The 24,783-nt window shown below is 39.9% G+C and overlaps 1 protein-coding gene across 1 annotated transcript in view; it reads right to left on the bottom strand.

The window, feature by feature from the left end:
- The window catches only part of ccdc150 (coiled-coil domain containing 150), a 117,861-nt gene that overhangs the window by 28,490 nt on the left and 64,588 nt on the right, over positions 1–24,783 (bottom strand). The window contains exon 22 of the transcript XR_010928899.1: positions 22,975–23,034. The gene's annotated coding sequence lies outside the window, so the exon portion shown is untranslated. The remainder of the gene's footprint in view (positions 1–22,974; positions 23,035–24,783) is intronic.

The following is a 24,783-nucleotide window of genomic DNA, read 5'->3' as shown; positions in this document are numbered from 1 at the left end:
CGATGTAGAAAGTAACAGTCCTCAGTCACATTTCCCTAAGAAAGCAAGTAGTGTGAAAGCAAACTTCAATTTCCTGAACAAGGGGCTTCTCCAGTTCAACAAACAGGGAAAAAGTCTGAGGGCTTCTGGTGGACTGGTGGAGGGACATAAAGCCACACTAGGACAGACCCATGACAGTCAGTCCGTTTTTGACCCAGAGCTCGGTTACCAAAATAACCCAAATTGGTTTATTTTTAACCCAGCAGTTTTTAGAGTGCACCTTAAACATAACCACTCTGTAGTTGTCGTGCACAGATATGGTAGAAAACGAGAATTTTAAAATGTTGGCTGTGAGCGTAAAAAGGAAAAAAAATGGTCAGTGAAAGTAATTCAGGGTTTTGAAAAATCATCTAATATATCAACGTTCTTGTCTGGCAGTAGGTTTGTAAAATCTACCCATCAATCACTCCACCCTCCTTCATTTTCAATATTTCTGTGTCAAACATAAGCTTTTTTAACATCACTATGATGTTTTCATGAAGAGACCAAGGATTAAGAGCAGACAATCATTTAAGATTGTATATGTGCATATATATACACACAGTATATATATATAAGGTTGTTCATGCATGCACTTTATGGTAAATATACTGTGTTGGAGTCCCCTCCCACACTCTGTCATGCTGGCAGGAGGAGGTGTTATGGCAGGTGATGGGGAATTAGAGAGGCGAGAAAATTGAATACAAGTCTTGAAGGTGGCTCCTCATTATCGAAAAGGCAATTCCAATCCAACATAATTAAGGCACAACAAAGCAATAACTGTCAGCTCATTATGGAGAATAATAAAATTCACATCACTGTGTCACTCTCACAAATGCCAACTTCAGACACCAACTGTGATCAGGCAGCCAATCCCTCCCTCTTTAACAGAGAAATTACAATGGAGCTTTGGGTGGAGGCCCATCTGCTTAGATTTCTTATCTCCCAGTCCTCTCTATCACTCTGCGAGGATTGAGTTAGATGAGGGGATGAGGAGGTGTTAACTTGGTACGCCAACTTTAATTAGAGGCATCCAAATAAACATGAATAAAGGGGGAAAACTTTATGATAAGAAAACAATATATGTATTTGTGGGACTGAGTGTACACAAATACAATTAAGGCTGATAAATTTGACCAATTTTCACTTAAGGCCAGACTAGTTTAAAAGAATTGCCTGGAGATATTCGTTGTTTTTCTTGATGTTAACAAATCCCATAAAAAGACCAAAAGCATCATTGAATTAATGCTACAAAGAAATGTAGTGTCTGAGGAGCCTGACATTGTTTTTTCCCTCTGTGCCACAGAGCTCAATTATTTAAAAATAAGAAAATAAACTATAAAAATATAATTTATTTTCCTGGTTCCTGTAAACACTCATTAGAGCACCAAATATATTAATCTGGAGCTGAAAATAGTCCACTATAAATGCAGTACTGTCCTCCTGTTTGAGTAACATTTTCCAAAAACCACAGTGCCCAGCTGTTGTAGGAATTTATTTAGCCTTTTGCAAGATTGAAAACAGAGTATATATTTGTGACCTATTTTGAAAGATTTAGATCTTTGGGCTTAGGGCTGAGTGCCACAGACAGGGTATGGAAGTTATAAAGTAGTGAGAGACAGATTTAACAGATTGTTGGTTTTGGTCTTTTTGTAGGATTTGTGGACAATGACAAAAATATAGAATATCCCTGCCTGTATCTTTTAAAATGATTTTCAGGATTTTATGTCCTCCACACACACAAAACAAGGTCCTCTTGCAGTGATAACAGCTCAGAATATGCTTTGCAACAGAAAGTAAGTCCCTCAAAGAGTTTGTTTTCTATGGAAATTGTATTTTTATAATTCAATGTTCAACAAGACCTTTGCTAAAGACTTTTAAATCAATATGAAATGAAAATAATGAACACTAAATATACTCTTTGAGTGCAATCCAACAATGTGTAGCACAATGTACAAGTCTCGTTCAAATGATTCTGTCTGGGCCAAATGGAAGAAATCTGCACTTTTGAGAGCAACATACCAGCAACATGAACATCTCCTGCTTACCGTAAAAAGACAGAGAGAGAGAGAGAATGAGAGACAGAGGGAGGTAGGGAGACATGATCTCTGGGAGCACATACAATTTAATTATAGTTGCAATCAATTTGATTTACAGACACAGGCGTGTGCGCACGCACACATATGCACAAGTCTCTTTTTTTGCATAAGATCAGACTTTCTCACTTCGCCTTTTGTCTCTCGTCTCTATTCACAAAAAAGATACAGAGAAAAAAAGATTTTCTCAGGTTTCATATCATAAAAGCACAATCTAAAGATACACACATTCACCCCTACACACACATATATTATCTCCCAGGGGAGCAAAAGCAAATAAAATTTGATGGATTGATTGATTGACACACACATACAAACACACACATACAAAAGTATTGTTCTCAGCAGTAATGTAATCTTGCCTCAGCTGCTGGCTTCATCAGACTGATGTAATAGGAAACTGGTATTTATGTTTTTCAGAGGAGATGGATTGAGCGGAGCAAGGGAGGGGGGTGTGAGGAGGTTACAGCCCTGAACTGACTCCACTCAGCCTATCAGGCCTGAGGAGGGAGGAGAGGGGTGAGAGAAAGAGAGAGGCAGAGGGGGAGATTAGATCAGAAATGGACGATGGGTAAAGAGTTGTTAAATGGAGGGAAGGAGAGATGGACAGAATCATTCCTTATAGGGGGAAAGAAGGAGAGATTGCATGAGGAAAGGTGGAGGAAGAAGATGAAAAGGAGATTGGAGGAGGTGTAGATTAAACAGATTAGAGAGCAAGGGATTGTTTTTTCTTTCCATTTCATGTTGGTTTTACTTGCCAAGAGGAACGGTCAAGTTGAATGAATTGTGTGTGTATGTGTTTGTGTATGTGTGTGTGTGTGTGTGTGTGTGTGTGTGTGTGTATGTGTGTGTGTATGTGTGTGTGTGTGTGTGTGTGTGTGTGTGTGTATGTGTGTGTGTATGTGTGTGTGTGTGTGTGTGTGTGTGTGTGTGTGTGTGTGTGTGTGTGTGTGTGTGTGTGTGTTTGTGCACGTGTACCCATGAGTGCAGTGTAGTAGTGTAGTGTGACATGGAGCAAGGCTATTACATGCAGGAAATCCCCCCTGGAGGGAATTATAATGTGTAAAGTAATGTAATACTATGTCAATAGGAGCAGAGTGAATGGGACTATTTGTGTTACACAGATGTAATAATGATAATGAATACAGGGAGTGCACACAGCCATGATTAGCCACCTGTGTGTCTCCATATACTGTGTGTGTGTATAAGATCATGCTTGTGTAAGTGTGAAAGTATGTATCAGAGGGTTCGTAATGAGTTCTTTGGTTTACGTAGTTGGCCAGTATTCAGGTGAGAACAGCCTCACTCACTCATTACACCATGAAAAAAAATAAAAAACAATTGAAAGGTTCTTAATTGCATTAAAGGATAGGTCACGTTCATCTTGCAGGAATAGTTCAACATTTTGGGAAACATGCTTATTTGCTTCCTTGCTCAGAGTTAGATGAGAAGGTTGATAACAAACTCATATTTTTTCAGTAAATATAAGGCTACAGCCAGCAGCTGGTTAGCTTAGCATAAAGACTGGGAAACAGCTAGTACGACTCTGTCCAAAGGTAAGAAAATCTGCCTACAATCTCACTAACACAACAAACAAACATTTGTTTAATCTGTACAAAAACCGAAGTGTTAAAAATGACAGTTTGCCGGCACATAACCCTTGAAAAATGATTATTTGTCATGTTTACACTTTGTTTTTTGTACTAATTAAACACATGACATATAACATATTCATTAGTAAGCTGTAGACATGCTGGTAGGCAGATTTTGTTACTGGTGGACAGAGCCAGACAAGCTGTTTATAGCAACCATGTCTTCTGGAAATTACGTTTATGTACTACAAAGTCCTACACTGTTACGCCCACCAATTATCCTGACTGCCACCCTATGACCTCTGTGCAGTACAAGAATATAACTCTTCCTAGACTAGAAAAAATGTTGCAAAGGAACATAATCCAGGCAGCAAGTATATTTTATCCTAAATATATTTGGCAAAACAAATAAGTAGAATGTAAATGTAATATTAAGGAGATGTGGTACGTTGAATATGGAGAGAATGAATAACTCTCTCAATGCACAAATGGCATGTCAGTATTTTATTAAGAAAGACATTATCCTTTTAAACAGGTTCTGCTGTGCTGTCACTCAGGTAATAGAAGACACTTCCTCCCAGTGGCAACCACATTCTCCCATTTACTTTTCACTGTCAGTATTTTCCCTTAAATAAATCAAAGTAATGCTGAACGGAGTCAGTTGGGATAATTTTCTTCTCTTTCTCGTCGCTGCCTTCTCAACAGCTGGGCTGCAGGGCTATTTCTGCTTTAAATAGTTGTGTCTTTGTTCAACATAGTCAGCATTTTCTCTTTTCATGCTCTTATCTTCAGAGTGGCGTCGCCCCTGGCCTTGTTTCATATAGTCTGTTCATTACACCATGTACTGCTATCAACTGGCTGCCTAACACACCACTGGCAGGAGGACCATTCAGCAAAACGTGGCAGCAAAAGCCAGGTACGTTGCCATGGACACTGCAACATCCACTGTGAGTTGTGCTTTTGCAAAACCAATGAAAGTAATTTTTCCAGCCACTTTTTTTTTTTTTTTTTGGAAAGGGGAGTGGTAGTGAATCTGTTTTTTGAGATAAAGATTCTTTAGGGTTTTTTAAAAATGCAATATCTCATTTTTACTGTTTGTTGTTTGACCAGCTTCACTCCCCCAACCCCCATTTCTCCCTCTGCTACAGTCATGGCAAACAAAAATTACATGTCGAAGCCGTGATTAACAATAGTGAGGGCATTAGACGCTTTTGTGTGCCTACAAGATAGATTTTGTATTGACGTTTTAGTTTGAAAAAACTGACACGACTGCAATGTGTTGCTTTGTTAATTTAAAGCAAGATTCAAATAAAAGCTTGAGCCTTGTTAATGTAGTTTGCATTCAGTAAAAACTCAACAGATGGGTTATCGGCACTATGTGTCATCAATGTTTCAAGTGGAAACTAAGTATGTGTCTGGCCTGTTTTTAAAACCAAGTGGAAATCTAGAAATTCACTAAAATAAGAAGAAAAAAAGCTGAAATATTAAGAAAAACTTTTCTGAGGGAGAAAAGCTGAGAGCATACAGTCAGAGCACATATTAGAGAGAAACATAAGATCTACGTTTGGACCATATGGCGTTAAGCAGTAATTGCAGGTGTTATTTTGGACTTCAATAGACCTCACTCCCAGAGACGAAGAGTGTCACTGACTCACTGTGTGACATCACTCTAGCACAAGCCTACCCTCTCTGGCGGATCAACTACTGGATGATGGAAAACATCTCACTAACTGTGCTGCTTGTGATTTGAATGCATGGCGGGGAAGTTGCCACCAACACTCACTTCATAATAATCATAATACTGCAAATGCAAGAGCTTCATTCAGCGATAGATAGTGAATAACAGACATTTATCTGCATAAAAATCTTTGAGATTATAACTTTAATAGTCTTTGAAGAAAAATCACAGTTATAACAAATAACACAGATTATGGCTTCATTCCTTTTAGCCGTTCCAGTGTGCCAGTATGTACAATACCAGAGCCCTGAAACTCCAACACCTTAGTGACACTTGACACTTGTCAAGTGTGTTGACAAGTCAAACTGCAGTGAGAAAGGTCAGTAATGGCTGATGGACAGATATTTTGAAAATAACAAGATTCAATGCTGCCATTTACTGTGGCATTCTTTCACTCCACCAAAAAGACCAAATAAAAGAGTGAGTGAAATAAGTGTTGGGACTAGACAAGACAAAAACTAATTATTATTATTATAACTATTAAATTAGCATAAATAACATATTAAGTGAGAAGCAGCTATGAAATGCCATGAAACTCTGTTAACTCTGCAATCCTTTTACATCATCTTGAGAATATTTGCATGATGGAAACACAAACTGATTTAGCATTTCTTTTTGTTAACTTTCTGGAAATTAGTTTAAAATTTTTACATTTGAATAGAGGCGTAACTACTGAAAAGAATATAAAATTGGCTCCATTGTGGTCCATATACAGACTGAGGAGAGGTTGAAGCTGAACTTATCAATATTTTTATTAACAATGAATCAAATTACAGTGTTCTGTTTACAAACCCACAGAAAATTATTACTATAGATGCTTTTACCACATACATCTCCACTGTCATCAACCACCTGACACACTTTCAAAGTTAGCTAGTCTAGAGTTCTGCACGGGCCTAAAGCCAAGACCTGAACCCGGCCCATACTGGAGCCTTTCGGACCCGACCTGATTGGACCCGGCCCCATACCCGAGGCTATATTTTGGTTATTATTAATGATTTTTCCTTCAAAGACTGTTATAAGTTCAATTATCTGCCTCACTGATTAGTAGATCAACTTTTCAACTTTTCTGAGTATCAACCAGCTCAACGTGACAACAGGCCAAACAGTTATAATCCACAGAGATTTGTAAAGGCAATCCTGATGCTCTTTAAGACACTTAAATTGATTACGATAGAGTTGTGGAGGAAGGTTGGCATTTTTTCTTCGTTGTCACAACAAGGTCATAATATTCCCACAATGCAACGGCTTTCCCTGAATCATTGGGGATTTTAATAGCCTCCCCTTTATGCACTTTATGCAACTTATGGCCACTTTATTGCTAGTTAGCGACAGATGTAGCAGACTGTAGAGCAGAATGGAGATGCTGCTGGGGAGAGCGCTGGAGCAGGTAAAGCCCTCGTTCTGGTTCCTCTACTTGTCCCACTCGGCTCTTTAAGAGGCTCAAGGCTTACACAGCCCCAAGCCAGAGAGGAAAACAAACACGCACATGCACACACACACACACGCACACACACAAAGTCAGGGTGGTGATAAGGAGCTACTTAAGGGTACTTGAGCTTTCCCACTTGAACACTTGTTTATAGGCTGTAAGCACACCTACTCCCGCTGGACGCACTGTGTATTCTTCAGAGCAAACAAGACCAACACCGAAGGAAACAGAGAGCTGTGAATAAACACACACACACACACATACACATGACTGATTCTTATATACACATGCTTTCTTAGAGAGACAGAAACTCCTTCCCTAGCAGTGCTTTTACCTCTTCCTTGCCTTTGTCCCTTAATGAGGCAGTGAGAAGTGATCTGGTTGGGCTTTTGTCAGCGGGTGGCTGGAGCTCCACAGACAAATTAAAACCCAATTATGTTTTCATTTCACGCTCTTTTATTGGGCCTGGCAATAAAAAATTTAGGATAGCGAGAGAGAGAAAAGAGGGGAAGAAGGATGGAGGAGGTTGAAGGGAGGAGTGTACAGAAGGGGCCGTAACTGTTAACTCCTCCCTCATGGTTTTCTTCAATATTACACTCCCTGCCTCTATCTCTCTGCGTGTGTGTCTCATTCTCTCCTGAAAAATAGCCATAAAGCCCTCAAGGACATTAAAGTGAGATATTAAGGCCATATAGTCCAACACAGCCATAATGAAAATAATGTATAGTTGTACTGTTACGTAGCCTCCGTTAAAAGCCATCATTTATACATATACTGTACATTTCATTGATGACAGTGATAAATAAGCACACACACACGCGCGCGCTTGTTGCCCTCCAGTGCACTCTCTGCCGTAATTGATTGATTGGACAAGAGAACACAACAGACACAATTAGTTCACCCTGGTCATCTCGTTAGTAATTCCCTGGGGACCCTGTCGACATGCTAGACACCCACCTCTTCACACATACACACACACACACACACACACACACAATTTCTTCCCTTTACCCTCCAGTTGCCCCATTTTCATTCCTCCTCCTCCTCTCTCTCTCCAATCAAGCTCAAGGCTCTGACTTTTGCCCTTCCCCTTCTTTTCGTCCTACGCCCCCTCCACCGCCACCCCACAAACCCCCACCCCACCTTTGCTCCGTCCGTCAATCAATCATCTCACACCTCATCAGCCAATACGTACCCATCCTTACCACCACCCCCCGCTGCTGTCGCTGTAACACTTTTAATTACGGCGAGTTAAAAATTACGAGCCCGGAACACCCGAGTCGCTGGCAGGTTGGCTTTAATTGCCTTGTGTTGTAATTCCGGAAAGAGGAAAGGGGGAGGGCGGGGAGGTTTGAGGTGGGGAGGGAGGAGGGGGTCACATATGGTTGGCAAAGCGAGAGACAGATTGACTTTCAGATGACCTCCTTAATCAATCGACAGCCAATAGTGAAATAGACCGCTGCGGATGTTTCCTCCCTCTAACTCGGTCTTCCCCACACTTCCTCTCCACCAACATCCCCCAACACACACTCCCTCTGACACACACACACACACACACACACACACACACACTAGGGCTGCTCAGAATTGAGATCATGATTTCCTTAGGGACATTTTTAAATGAAAAAATATTTATTGCATACATTGCTGTCTTCATGCAGACAGCACAGGTAATATGATCCTTAGCAACTGGTAAAGGACACACTGTTTTTCTGCTCAAACAGACATCTCTATGTTACTGCATGAAGCACTAAATTCCAGACTAGTCTATCAAGACTGTTGTCGACTTTTTAGCACACTTTTTTCTGTTTGTTTAACAAAAGATTAAGTACATTTTGTTTTAATGGTTTTAAGCCTGTTTTTTGCTAGTAAAAATTAGCACTAGCATTATCATAGTTAACTATAGGCTGTAAATGAACAATGCTAACCAAGCTCCAAAAATCCAAGATGATGACAGTAAAAATGCAAATACGAGGCTTAAAAACGGGAGTCCACAAACCAATGGATGACGTCACAGTGGCTACGTCCATTATTTTTTATTGTGTATGGTTTTCCCTCTTGGTGCAATTTGTTTGGCAGGTCTGAACTTAGCACTCATACTGGGGTGCAGTCAGTTGCTATCAGAGAGTGAATGGAGGTCTGACCTAGACCGGTGCAACAAAGTACGTTCCATTTTTGATATTTGGCAAATACAGTAAGACCTTCTTCAGGACCCTCCTCCTGTGTTCTTGCTCCAACCCCCGACACATCTGACCTATGAGCGGATTGAACATTCTCATATGGCTTGTAGTGATGTATTTTGGTTTGTTTGGATTATTCCCTGCATGCTTTCAAAATGTTTGATTCATTAACAAGCAGTGTTGGGCAGTAATGCTTCACTCAATAACGTGCTACTGTAATATTATTACTTTCCCCAGTAAAGAGTAGTGTGAGGTAGGCTATCTTATGATGATGTGTACACGCAGCAGGTCAGGGCAGGTCACGTCAGCTACTAGCCAAAAAGCTAAACAAAGGATGGGGGATGAGGGACAAGGAGAGAAGTGTACTTTCCACAGCTGCTGAAGTACAGTCATTATTTTGAGATTGTCTCAGCCAAAGGTACAAAGAACACTGTCATCCGTGGTAAACTTTGTCTGAGCATCAAAATTCTTTCAACTGCGAAAAATACAACATCTAACATATTAAAGTATCTGATAGGGCAGGACAGCGATGTGAAACTTGTCGAAAAAAAACCCCAGCACTGACAGGGAGGCCTTTACTGCCAGTGATGCATGTACTCCAGCTAAACAACAGAAACTGGAGTTCAGAGTAGGATATGGTGGTGAAGAGAGGTTAAGTGGACAAGATCTGAAGAAGCCCATTGCTGGGTACATTGTAGAGGAGATGTTACCTATTTCCACAGTTGACTCACCCTCATTTTGACGCATTATAGAAAATACCCACGGAGAGCGATGTCAAGCTGCCACACAGAAAGCCATTTGCTGGCTACCTCGAGAGAGAATATGCGGTGATGGAATCTAATTTGAAGGCCACACTCCACCACAGCTGACATCTGGACAGCTAACAACAAAAGCTCTCTGGGTGTAACAGTTCTCTGGATCAGCAGTTCCACTTTGGAGCACAAAAAGACCGCCATAGCATGTAAAAGAATCCGAGGCAGGCAAACATTTGATGTTATTGGTGCAGAGATAGAACAAATTCATTCAGCATATGGACTGCTTGGCAAAGTTGTAGCCACTGTGACAGACAATGCATCAAATTTTGTTGAGGCGTTTAAAATATATCAGACTGTCAATTCAGATTCTGATTCTGAAGTGGAAGAAGACAGTGATAAGGACGTCACTTTTACAGATTTCACAGAAGCCCTCTCCTCTGAGACTGATCAGTTTACTCTTCCCCCACATTACAGGTGTGCATCGCATACAATTAAGTAGAAAGATACCCTCTCAAGGATGACAGCTGGCCTTCCAGATGTCATGATGAAGGTACGGCTATATTTCTCAACCTCTTATCTTTTTGTGAATTTATTTGGACAGATTTGTTGCATTGCACCAATAATAAACAGAGGGAACAGATCTTACTGCAATATTTGTTTTAAAGCAGTCAATACGGTTATCAAAACAATAGTAATCAAAATAATGATATTTATCATCAACAATAGAAGATTAAAACAAATAAAGGGGTCAATAAATAGCCTAAAAGAAATTAAATATATGATATTGATCCCATATGGGGGGAAGGATGGTTTAGGTCTACAGCGAACAGCCGGCAGAAAAAATAATTCAAATGATGTATTAAATAGTAATTATACAACTACAAAATATAGATCAAACTGTATTTTTCAGGCCATCCAGACTCGTTTTGCTGGTGTACTCGATAGCAAATATGCACTTCTTGCTGCCACTTGTCCAAAGTTCAAACTCTGGTGGCTGAGAGATGAGGATATACCTCTGTGTCCTCTCATCTGTGTCCACGATATCATCCAGCCGCGATGAAATGGACTTTTTTTGCATTTGAGACAGAGCTCACTTGGCAGAAAAATAAGTAATGGACTATTTGAGGTCAGCGGGGATATGAGATTGAGACTCTGAACCAGTTCTCAAACATCAAAAATAAGTACAACATTCCGACCCCATCTAGCACACCTGTGGAGCAGCTTTTTAGTTTAGGAGATTTGCTGCTCACCCCTAGAAGGAACAGACTGTCTGATAAGAGGTTTGAGAAGCTTCTGCTAATGAGATACAATTGTTGTTTCATTTCTGAACAGTAGGACCTTGCTTAGTACGTCAGGGCAGAGAAAACAAAACAACAAGCTGGGCAAGATATCAGCCTAAATATTGTGTTATGAAATGTTCTATGTTTTGTAAAACCATTAAATACTCCTTGCTGCTCTTATGATGGAAAATGCAGAAAAACAAGTTAGTTAACAAGTCAGGAGAGACTGTTGCTTTATTCTATTTTTTATTTATGTATAAATATATACATATACTGTTTGAGAGGCTGCAATGTTTGCAATTATGCAGTTTGGCTGATTGTTGACTCCTTCTGTAAGGTGAATTATCATTCCGATGAGATGGAATAAGTTCTAAAAGGGGAAGTGGGGTAGCAAAAGTAATATAGTAATATAACAAGTAACATAACTAATTACTTTTGATACCAAGTAATAAGTAAACTAATATATTACTTTTTGAAGGAGTAATAAGTAAAAAGTAACTTATTAGACTTCATGAGTAACTTACCCAACACTGTTGACAAGGTTTAGACCTGTGTGAACCTCAAGGATACTCACAGTCTGCAGGTTCAGGCTGTTGAGTGATGATGAAGTCATCACTGATGAAAAGCAACTGTCAACCTCATGTATGATTCTCTAGTTCAGCTTGATGATAAATCTGCTGTGGCCTCAAAATGAGGAGTTGTAGGAAGCCACTGAGTAGCATTTGTCAGTCCCTCCAGGAAATTGCGATTTGGCGATCGCAATAATTAATACAAATTCAAGAAATCGCTGCAATATTTGCGAGAGCTTGCAATTCAGGTAAATTACTGAAACTTTTCTGCATGAAAAGGCCAAATCAACAGACCGCTTGTGATTTGGATACCCAATTCCACATCAAAATGTGTAATAGCTGGTCTAACAGCTGGTCTACAGCACAAAACATATTAGTTTCACAATAATGGCTCTAAAATTGTGATATGCCTACATGTTTTTTTTGTTTGTTTGTTTTTTTGGCCTATTCTTTCTATTGGCCTGTGTCTATATGACTGTCAAGTTTCTGTCTGTGAAAACAAAACAAAAAAATGGCTGACATTCCTATTCTCAGTGGAAAATGCAATATTTTAAGATAGTTTTGGAACTAACATGCATTTTGATAATGGAGATTAAGTATACATGTCATCAACATCAACATCCCGCTGCATTTGTTGTTGATGGTCATCTTGTTTGTTTGTTTGTTAACAGAACTTTGTCGCTGCTGGTTAACCAGTCTGATATCATGAGCAACAATGACAAACAAGCTAACTCTCCTGTTTGTTTCATTTAAATTATGTTGTTACCTTACTGTTGTTGAGAGGAGTTTGATTTAGAGCAGCAGCACATCGGGCCGCCACACCCCACTGTATTCCCACTGAGGGTCCAGCCCAGACAGCTGAAAGCCATTCTCCCTGTTAGTTTAACAACAGTCCTCAACGGTCCTTCAGGGCTGCTACAACAAGCTAACTGTTGCATTGGCTAACGGAAGTAGCTATCTACTGCTGGATAAAAAAAGGAAACTTAAATCTGAAAACAGGAAATTTGGACTCTGTTGAAAAGGCCTAAATAAAATGTAATGTTTCTGTGACGTGTTCAAAAGTAGTTCACAATTTGCAAATTCTAATTTCTTTTCGAAAATGCTACTGTATGAACATATCTATCACTTTACCGCATACAGTGGTAGAAATTTGAAGATGAAATTTGGAAACTGTCATTGGACAAACGGGATGTCAATATTGTATTCTGGTTGTTGATTGGTTAGGGAGGACGTCCTCCGTTGGAGCGTCACTTTACGTGTTTTGGCCAGTAACAGATTAGCATGAAAAAAAATGAAGTACATTTAATTGATATAAGCAATTCCGCCCTGAGGAGGACAGCAGGAGCCTGTCCTCTGCTCTCCTCTCACTGCTTCACACATACTGTCCTTTCCCCTCTTGTCTGTCCTGCAGGTGTCGCTGTTGAAGCATTTTAATCAGAATTTTAATAGTGGATATTTTCCAAAGAAGAGAGAAAAATTATTTTATAAATGATGCTGAGATTTGGTAATAGTTTTAAATTACACAGAGCCTCTAGCATCATCAAAGATCCCCACCACACTTCTCATAGTCTGTTTTCCCTCCTACTGCAGATGCTCTTGTGCCAAACACGTTTACCCACAAGCAGTCGGGATCATTAACAGACTATGCCCCCCCACGAACATGCCCACCCCACCTCCCCAACATACCTTCTAATCCCCTCATCAGTGCTGGTCACTCATTGACATGCACCAGCTGTCAACATCGAACTGAGACATCTAATTTCTCTCCAAATTCACTTTAATGCACTGTGCAGCTAACTGTTCATTCTTTTTGTTTTTTGTTTTTCTCTTAGGGATTTACATGTTTTTATCGTTTTTTAAGGGATTTTCAGATATATATCTTTATCCTCTCTGTTGTTGTTGCACTGCTGTGAGCTAGGAGGAACAGCATTCTGTTTTTTTGTGTTTGCAAATACACAAGAAAATGATGATAAACTAAATCTTGAATCTTGGCTATTATGCCTCTCAAAAATAGAGGAGGAGCAACCTCCTCTGCCTCTATGGACCAGCCTCCTCTGCTGGCAATTTACCTAGTTTACCTGTCAGAATAAACTCCATTTTCATTTTCATATTTCAATTGTTAACTCCTCTCCACATTGCCTCCTCACTATCATCTGCTGCAAGCTATGGTGCCTCAGTGTGTACTGTTGAACTTGTTAACATATCTCTCTATATAAAGCAAAGAATCTTTGTCTGCCTGTCCTTCACATATCTCAAAAACCGTTCTGTGAACTATGGACAAATGTTGACATTGTCCACTACCCCTCTCTCACTGTGCAAGATCTTTATGATCATCTACACTTCTTCAAGGAAGCAGTTCCACTGTTCACTAAGACACTGAAAGATGTCACACTGAACCAAAGAGGAGCACTCAACAGGAGGTGCAACACAGGAACCCACAGCACTCCAGCGACAGAGAGGCACCTCCCAGGACCTGCAAACAGCATGCTGAAGAGAGCCTACCAACCCAGGCCCAAGCAGCAGCACCTACAACCACCACCACAGCACAGACCACAGGAGCGCATCAGCCATATCCAGTCCACACAAACCAACCCTGTTATGATTCCTGCCATTTATCCACCTGTCCACCAGATGCCCGCAAATTTTCCTTCCTGTTTACATCCAACCCTGCTGCCTAGGTTATGTTTTTCATTATTTCATGTCATTCATTCATTGTTTCCCATACTAATTGTTACACTTAGCAGTTGGTGCAAGCAGCTATTGACACCTTGGTAAGACACCGGCAAACAATATTTTTTGCCATGGCATTTGCTTGCTTGGAAGCTTACCTCATCCACAGGGTCTGGAGGAGAATCACTGGTCATACATTTGATATCATTTCATCACTTATTCTTGTAATAATTATGCCACTGATAATGGATATCTCTCTACTAAAGGAAGGAATCTCTGTCTGTCTGTCTGTGTGTGTGTATGTATGTATGTCCTTCGTGTATCTTGACATCCGATCGACTTAACACATGGCAGGTGTATTGCTGAGGACCCAAGGAAGTGCAGTGTCAATGATGAGGGGTTCTCGAGAAATATATGAAAATACCTCATAAACAATGTTGCTTCTGCTTCTTCTTCTGCCCGTGGATTCAATGAGCAGAAATACAGACAGTGCCACTTTGCCATTGCAACCCACATTGTGGTTGGAGTTGGGATTACATCTGTAGTGCTGAGAACTACCATAGAGAATGAATTGAGAAAGTTCAGAGAGTGAAGCTCTACTATTCCTGTTTCTCACACAAACAGAGTACAGGATGTCTCTTTTGAACAGGCACTGCAGTTCATCCGATCAACTTCAGCCCAGTTTAAAATTGTAGTCTCCTGATATGCATGTGAGGCATTTAGGGCTATCTGCATTAGTCACTATCAATAGGGGTGAAGAGATTTACCAAGGCTTCACTGTAGTGTTGGATGGAATACTTTCTGATTGGACTGTGTGTCCAGTTGCGGCAGTACTCACCGCCTTCCAGATCATAAATCTCTAAATCCACTCACCAAACTGTGGTCTTTACATTTCTGTGTGTGTCAGTTTAAACAAACAAATCAGAATGTGTTAATTGGTGAACTTTAGTTTTTTGAACTTTGGAGAGAGTCAGGCCGCTGTTTCCCCCTGCTTCCATTCTTTATCTAAACTAAGCTAATTGCCTTCCAGCTTTAGCTTCATACTTCAAGGAGTGATGAGACATTCTTAGATATACATTGATTTGCTTTCTTGCTGAGAGGTAGATGAAAACAGACACACAATCACCATGGGGGATGGAGGCACGTTCCCTCCCCCCCAGTGTATGTAATATGGAAATGTTTCTTCCTCTTTTTGTAGTTGCTCCTACACATTATCCGATCCCTTCAAAAGCTGAAAGAAAGCTCATTTGTAGGGCTGCAACTAACAATTATTTTCATAATCGATTCATCTGTCTGTTATTTGCGCATTTAATCGATTAGTCTTTTGGTCTAGAAAATGTCACAAAATGGTGAAAAATGTTGATCAATGTTTCCTAAAACCCAAGATACAACCTAAAATGTCTTGTTTTGTCCGACTAACAGTCCACAACCTCAAGATATTCAGTTTACCATTATAGAGGAATAAAAGAAACCAGAAAATATTCACATTTAAGAAACTGAAACCAGAGAATTTTAGGAGTTTTTTTCTTAAAAAATGACTCAAAATGATGAATCAATTATCAAAATAGTTGACAATTAATTTTCTTTCGATTGATTAATTGATTAATTGACTAATTGTTGCAGCTCTACTGGATGTGTAGCATTCACTTAACACCTCCTGTTTCATTCTGGTGTACGTGGTAACCAGCAACCATGACGGGCACAGGTGTGCTCGTGGTTCACAAGTGTGTACATTTTGACTTGTCAAAGCAGGAAAAGTGCAGGTCTAAATAATAACATTAATGATGGTTCCATTCCTTTAATTGTCCCTGTAAGCCATGTTATTGAGTGAGCAGGCACAATACCAGAGCCTTGGAACTGGCTCACCTAAATGGAATGCAGCCATCATTAATGTTATTAATTCCATCTGTGATTTTTTGTGCTTTGACAAGTCAAAATGTCTGCTGTGAAAAGAGTCTATTAATCGACCAGGTTATCATTGGTCAAAACGTACAGACGCTTGCGTCTCAAGGGTGAAAGTTCTGAAACTTGCCTGTATTCAGGGGCTCTCTGGGTTATGATCCAACTACTCCATACTCTGTTCTGCGTTTTACTGTGCACCCATAGCTGCTGCTTTCAATTTTTCCTAATTCACGCAATTTTACCACAATAAGAGCATGTACAACATTCCAAATTGTATCACAATTTTTGAGAAAAGACACTGCTCATATCAAGTATTTTTGGCTGCAATAATCACAAAAAAAAACTGCAAAACCCTGGAGGGACTGATTTGTCTTGCAAAGTATTAATCCTTTGGTTTGCAGTGGTGACTACAGCAATATATTTAGCTCATTGTGTTTTTTGCACTACTACATGTTTGAGTGTTTTTGTGATGTGGATTTTCTGCTAAAGTTTTCCTGGCCTTTTTGTGACGTGTCAGATGGTTGTACTAATTGATGTTGTCAGGCCCGGATTACCACAGTGTGGTGCCCACACTTTAAACGCCCCCCTCTTCCCACTTTACACGTAAAAAAAGTGAAATTTACTATGGGTATAAAGACCATAGATTTACATGAACTTATTGCTAAAGTACAGGCTCAACACACATACTAATGTAAGACTAAAATGTAAGACACAACCAAAAAACCTGGGCCTACAAATGCCATACTAGCCTTTACACTGATGCTCCAATCTGAATGCAACTCACATCCCAATGCAACACGTCATGCTAAACATCATTATCTCCATCATAAATGGTCTGTATGAGGACTACATGCAAAACCATTACAGAGTATGTCTAAAAATTAATTACACACGTATACTAAATAAGGCAAGCCCAATAATAACTTGCACACAAAGATTTCAGCATGGCAAATTGGCTGGTTCCACCGGGCACCCGCCCGATACATATTGATAATCCAGCCCAGGATGGTGTTACTTTTACTATCAAAGTACAGTTGGAGCTTTTGATTGTTGTCATTGATTATGAATTAAGTTCTACATGGCAGACTTTTTTTTACGATACAAGCACAGTGTTTTTGTCAGAACAGGGGTGGAAACATTTATTAGTTCTTCCTCACCATAGTTGTGTCTCCGTGACTCTGACACATTTTTGTTGTTTCTAAGAAACTTTTTCTTTGACTGCATTTTACTTTACTTTAGTCCTACTCCTCTCTTCCTGTCTCACATGAAGTACCACACACTTGTCATTTGTTGATGCAGCTTAGATGCAATGGATCTCCTGATTAATACAAACATGACAGAATCGTTGTCACATAAAAATGAGATCGCATAGAGGCCTGAATCGAGATTTTGGTCATATTTTGATTAATTATACAGCCCTAACACATACAGAGTATTTTTCATACCCCCAGAATCCTTCACCTGAATATTGGCAAAACAATAAAACTCCTGCATAGAATCTGGTGGAAATTCTCTCCTGCTGATGTGAATAACTGAGTGTCATAGATTTCCCTAAGTAAACCCCAACCCATGTTGGTTGACTGTGCCTCACAGCTTGAAGCTAGTGTTATTGTTAAAAAATCTTTTCAGTGTTTGCTTACTGGCACCTCACTTGGTGGTCTGCTCAGTAATTAAAATGAAATCTCGATGGCAGACGCCTTTGGCCAACTTCTCTTTTTGATTCAAAACAGAACACACACACCACCCTCTACTTCCAACCATGAATTCATAATGATTTGAAATGATTTATGGCTCCACTCTCCCGCACGCGGACAGTCACCAGTGGAACCACTCTCACATATTAAAATGGAGCGCACCACTCCACCGTGGCCTTAAGTGGCATGGTTAGCCAACCTAAACAACCAATAAAGCTCTTGTAGCGTCAGTAGATCTCCAACCACAGAGTATCAGCAGCTCGATGACCACTCCATTCTGGGCTGTTCTCTGCTGACTCCACCCATCTAGTGATACAGATATATTTGTGTCCTCTGCAGCAAATGTGCATTAAGATGTAGGTCGCTGCGAGGCTAAGTGGATGTGTGTGTGTGCAGATGGTGACAGTGACAGAGATGTGAGCGGCGGTGGCATCTGACCAAAGGATCCATATAGGGATGACATCACCCTCGAGAGAAAAAAGAAGAAGAGGAAGAGGAGGAGGGGTTTTAGTAAACTATGAGCTCAGAATATCAATGTAGGAGGACAGCTCTGAGCACTCCTGGCACTGAAGCTCCAACCCTCTCCATCCCTCCACCCTCCCACCCCTCAGTGTCTATAACTCCTCTATTGCCAGCCTTTTATCATGGGGACCTGACACCTGTCCTTTTCCCACCCCTTCCTCATGTTCTCTCTGAATTCAGGCTCCTGGCTGCTAATCTGGTCTGTGCCTTCTCCAATCACAGTGGTGCCACTTTCCCTTCAGCTCCAACCCTTGTTTTTTTCTTTTTTTTTTTTTTGGTCATGTTCGTTGCCTTCATGATGTACATTAGACTAAAAAAGACATTTGGTCTATTTCACTGTTAGAGTCACATATAATACTGACCTAGTCAACAGTGTTGAACTTGTTACACAAAAATGAATCCATCAGTAACTTAATTTGTATGCAATAATTTGTTTCTTACACCTGTCTTATCTACAGACCCCAGTAACCTCACCTATGAATGATTATATAATCCAGGTTGAATTAATGCCCAATATAATCCTGCAATCTTGTTACCCAACAAAATCAAAGTGGGAATGCTTCCACCAGGATAAACTTCACTTTTTATTGTCTGCCTTTTCCAATTTCTGTCAGTTCTGCTTGAGAGGATGATGACTAAGAGTACAAAAGTAGAAAAGTTTTCAGCTGTGCTAGCAGGGTGGCTTTATGGATGACAGTGTTGGTTGGTTGGTCCACCACTTTGGTCCAGACTCATTCAAATATTTCAACAACTATTTGATGATTACAATGAAATTTAGTGCAGACAGTGATGATGCCTATTGACTCTGATGATCCCCTGACTTTTCCTTTAACGCCACCATGATTTTGACATTTTTGTTTTTTAGTGAAGTGTTTCCACAACTATTGGATGGATTGCGTGAGATTTGGTACAGACATTCATATCCCCCTCAAAATGAATTATAATAACTTTGATGATCATTTGACTTTCATTTAGTGCCATCATGAGGTCAAAATGTCCAATGCTTTGGTTCATAACCAAATACCTGCAAAATTCAGGACATTCCCATCAACCTCAACTGTACTTTGAGCTAAGTGCTGATTAACTGTTAGCATGCTAACATGCTAAACTGAGATGGTGAACATGCTAAATATTATGAGAATGATGAGACTAAATGGTAAGATTAAATAATAAGAAAATATAATGATGTTTTTGGATAATTTATCCAAAAACATATTTAAAAGGTATGAAAAAAAATCTTTGTTTTCTGTTGACAACTCTGAAGTTATTTACTAAAATTTAAAATGTAATTATTGTATTGCTCGGAAAATGAATAACATTTCTGTTAGACATTACATTTATAACCATGCAGTCACTGGCCAGTTGGGCCGCCTCCTTGCTCAAGGCCACACTGACCAGTGGCTGCATTTATGAAAGTGGAAAGAGTGCACAAATCAAAGTACTGCTGAACATTCTTGATTATGGAAATAGTAGTTTGACAACAAAAAAAATCTTAACCCAGGGTCAATTACAAGACTTTTCTGAAGCTTTCAATCACAGCTGGTGGTTGTGACCAGCAGATGGAGTGGATCTTGAGTTAAGATATTTTTTGTCATGGTGCTGATGTCCTTAAAATCATTAAGTAATCATTCAAATAAATATCATTCCTGTTGTTTTGTTCTTTCTCTACATCCTGTTTGTAGCTCTAAGCTTTTTTTCCATGAAGCTCCATCATTTTATTTGTTGCTACGGTCATTTCTTTTTACATTTTTTTACTTCACTTGAAGATGGGATGCTTTTTAAAACATTAAAATATCATTGTCAAATTAATTATGATACCTTTGTATGATTGCTAGTAAACAAATTAGTCCATGATGAGTAGCCTCTAGCATTTATTGTAAAAGTGTAGAGGCTGGTAGAGGCTGCCAATCATCTGGAAAATGCTCTCATTTGTTTATAGTAATTACAGCAACATCTCAAAGTTAATGTGTTGCTGATTTACTGACGTAAAAAGGATACAAGTACACCTTACAGATGTGTTGTGTGTTTCTGTTCACAGTTTTTTTTCCTGTGTTGTGAAGTATGTTTGTTCTGCCTCTTCCTCCTCCACACTCTCATTCACCCCTTCATCTCTCCTTCTCTCCATCATCTCTCTCTGTAGCTGTTGAGCTCATTCCATCCATCTTTTTCCTTCCAACCATATCTCTCCCCCTCCATGCCTCCCTCCCTCCCCGGCTGTTTGAAGGAGAGCTCTTTGAGGGTCCGCTGACTTAATTACTGTAATGGGGTTTCTGACACTTGAGACTAAAGAAAAAAAAAAGTAAAAAAAAGAAGAAGAGGGACTGGGGAGGGGGCAAACGAAGGGACATTATTATTAGTTTAAGGCCTCGGTCCGCAAGCATCACAGAAAGTACTCCAAGACTCCACAGAGAGACATTCCTTTGCAGCAGTTTGTTGCACTTTTGATCAGTCCCTCGTTATTGTGAAAGTTTAATTGCATATGTGTGTGTGTGTGTGCAGAAAAGACTGTACAGCTGTGTGCGTAGCTGTTTTTGTGTGAGCATTTGCACAGCAGTCCATGGTGTTCAAAAGTGTTCAGAAGAGTCTCTCAGAAAAATAGTTAATTAAGCAATTATTGAACATTGCAGCTGTGACTCGTGGGAGACGTGCCAGCATGTTATTTGAGGTTCTTGTTTTGCAGGTTGTTTATGGCAGCAGTTCTTCAACTGCGGTTCAAGGATTTTCACAGATCCTCGAGGGGATCAACATGGATTTTTGCAAACAAGTTTTCTAATTTTTGTTATTATAGCAGAAGTTAGCTCAACATTTTGGGGATTCTCTGAGGGCAGAAACCCCCACACACGTCAACCCCTCAGTTAAGGATTTAGTTCATGTCCTCTGCATGAGGAAGTGTGAGACACCTTCAGCTGAATAAATGAATCACAGACACCAACATCCCCCAGAAATCTGGTTTCCTCTGTTTGACTGGAAAATAGAATTGACCTATGCTGTCACTACACAAGCTGGGGCCTGGATTCAAATGAGAGCAGAAAAAAACAGAGAGGAGGAGGAAGAAAAGGATTCGCACAAGAAAAAAAGAAGAAAGCTGAGAAGGAGGGGAAGGAAGAGGGGAAGGGAATGAGAGCCAAGTTCTTGTCCATCTTCATTATGGTTCATTTCAATTTTTATCAGTCACAGAGACATCTCAGACGTCTGGCTCGATATACTGGCACACACACACACAAACATGGATGTGTGCACAGATATTTAGAAGAGGCTCAATTCAGTTTCAATTTAATTAAATCAGAAAGTAAATTTTACTCGGGTTTTTAAAAATGTGCAAAACTTTCACCACAAAAAGGCCATTTTAATCTCTAGTGATACAACTAAGAATGAATTCTCTAACAGCATTAGAAAATGAGGTACACTTTTGAACCGCATTCTAAATCTAGTAGAGACCTGGCTGCTCACACTCACACACAAACAGATATTTACAGTCGCACTGTATTTCAGTTATATTGCATATGAATATGGCTACACACAGGCACCTTAAAACTTCTGATAGTTATTTACTGCTCATTAAAATCCCCTTAGGAGTATGAATGAGCTCAGCAGAGCTCACAGTAATCTGCCTATTGGATTATGTGATGTGTTGTAAGTTAATATGACGTTTTGGTCTGATGGTGGTGTTAGAATAAAAGCTCAATGATCATACTCTGGGAAGCATGAATGTGATCATTACTTGTGCACAACTGGTCTAATAGTGACACTGGAGGAAATGTCACCAAAAACATTAGGATTCATCCTCTGGGGAGCACGAATATCCACAGAAAATAGGGCTCATACTGTAGATGTCAATGTCACATTTCATCAGTAGTTTGGAATGTAGTTGTCAATGTACTGAAATTTCCATCCCTAAAAAAATATCTAATCTTATATGGTTTTGTTTTATAAGAACAATTTATTTTGAAGTTTTTGTAGTAAGGGCAAGCACAGAAGATGAGGGAAACTGTGTGTTGCATACTGCATACAAAGGTCCTAATTTGAAAATTTTGAGACTAGATTATTTTTATTGTTGGGGATTGTGGAGAACTGAGTGTTTCTACCTTGCTGCTAGGTAATGGAGATTTCAGATGGGCAGACATCATGAGTTGTGCTAGAAGCATGAATGCCGAAATACAGAATGCCAACACTTCAGTTAGCTGTGTGAATACAGGGTTACATTCATCAAAACCTAATCCCAATGCCAACCTTAAATGGGCTGTAGTTAACATCAGTAAAATTTCAGAACATTAGGTTCATATTTGTATAGTTACCATTAAGTCGAGAAGGTCGGCAAAACAGAATTTTGTTTAGTGGTATCTTCTTTGCAGTCTAAACAAACACAAAACTCACACGCTAAATTCCAGCTTGTGTTGTGGAGTCGGAGATTCAGGGATCAGGTTGCTAGCTACATACCAAGACAGCTCAGAGACTTGCTTACAAGCAGAATTTAATGATTTTTTTTTTTTAAAAACTAGGTTTATAATCAAAACTGTATAAAGTACTTACATGTGGCTGTGGTGTCTGTTCTCCCAGTGCTTCTCTACTTCCCTTGACATTTTGACCTTTCATAGAAAACACATAAATAAATGTATTAAGTAGAAAGTAGAGTTTTGTTTGCTCAAATTAAAGTATTCCTCACATGATACTAATTTCTCTAGAAAATACAATTCATTTGCCTGCAAAAAGTTCTCTGTGCTCAAAATGTCCCACCACATGCTGAGAAATAAGGCACAAATATAATTCCAGGGTTTATGGGAAATATGGTCATAAATTAAATCAACACCATTGCCAGTACCAATGACATAAAGCAGAAGTTGCCAGTATAATACATCTATGGTAATTAAACCTATCATCATCTATCATATTATAATGATGCATTGACATTTAAAGAGACATAGAAGTGTTTACCATGAGCCAAGACCTCACACAAAACTTGTTTCTCACAAGAACATAAGAACCAGAACACACACGTATCTATTTAACCCCTCCAGGGGGTAGAATCGGCCTATCAGACAGCTGAGGTAGGGTGCCAGTGGGGGGTGAGGAATATAAATGGTGCTCCCATCTCCCCATTAGTCTGTCTGAGTGGAAGATGGAGGGGGGTGGACACATGGGGTAGGGTCAGGCTCAGGTGCTGAGCAGACAGGAGAAAAAACATCCCCTCGTCCTCCTCCCTTCTCCTTTTATCTAAGTTGTTGCACCTTTTAGGCAAGCCGCTTCCATCCATCTTCAGTCTGGCTAAACCTGAGTGCTACCTGGAGGCTACTTCTTTAATTCTATTAGGCTACACGCAGGAAGGTGGAGTATATATCACTGGTCATGCTGGCTCATTTTTTTCTATGTAAGCATAATCATCTCTGTCTCTGGATTAACTTCCTTTGTGAGAAGTCTGCTTCATCGGGGACCTTGATGAATCAAGTGAACCAGGACAAAACCGGATATTTTTAGACGCTCCATAATAGACTTGTAGTCTGCAGCTCATATAGACTCTTCAATTATTGTCAAGAGGAACTGTTTGGGGAAGTTAGTGCAGATGTGTGTGTTTGCTTGCAGCGCTGTTGTTTGTATTTCTGTGTGCATGAGAGCCAGAAAGAGATGGAGAAAGTGAGTTTCCTTGCCTTTCCCCGTGGCAGCAGGTGTGTAAATAACATCCTAATAAAAATGTGGATGAATCAAATTGCTGAGGGACCAGAACGCAACTCATCCGTACACTCCCTCCCCTTCTCTTCGTCAAACTCCGACATTGATCCCAGCTCATCTGCTCATCATCAGTGTCCCGGCTGCACAGGGCTCTCTCCCTCCTCTCTCGTCTGCTGGGGCACTCGTTATAATTCTGGGTCTGTAGGCCGCGAGTGTTGTGGCATATAATTTTACCAAGTGTCCTGCTTCTGTGCGGGCTGACAGCTGAACCCAAATCCACTGCTTCACTGAGCCGGATTATAGGCCAGTGTGCCTGCTTTGCCTCGTTTCCCTCACTGTTGTTACCTGTTAGCAAAATGAGCCCACGACCTGCCGGGGAAAGTGGGATAAAAGGGCCCCTAGCTAAAGGTAAATTAACTGAGGAAATCACATCCATAGGAGGAAGGAATGAAACACTCGAGGTAAATGGAAAAAGTGGGCAAACAGACAGTGATTATCACGAAGTAATGATTAAAGTGTGAGGGGGTTTGAATGTTCAAAAGCTACATATGTTCAAACTTCACTTTGATGATAAATGTGTGTGATGGCATATACTGAGGTACTGTAAACAGTGTGAGCCTTAAAAGGTGGTAAACTGCAATTTGTGAATTAAAAGGTGAAGTGATCTAACT

This window comes from Thunnus thynnus, chromosome 7 (assembly GCF_963924715.1).
Source record: "Thunnus thynnus chromosome 7, fThuThy2.1, whole genome shotgun sequence".
In the NCBI taxonomy this organism is placed as follows: Eukaryota; Metazoa; Chordata; class Actinopteri; order Scombriformes; family Scombridae; genus Thunnus; species Thunnus thynnus.
The sequence above is the reverse complement of the archived record's forward strand: the minus strand, read 5'-3'. Positions and strand labels throughout refer to the sequence as shown.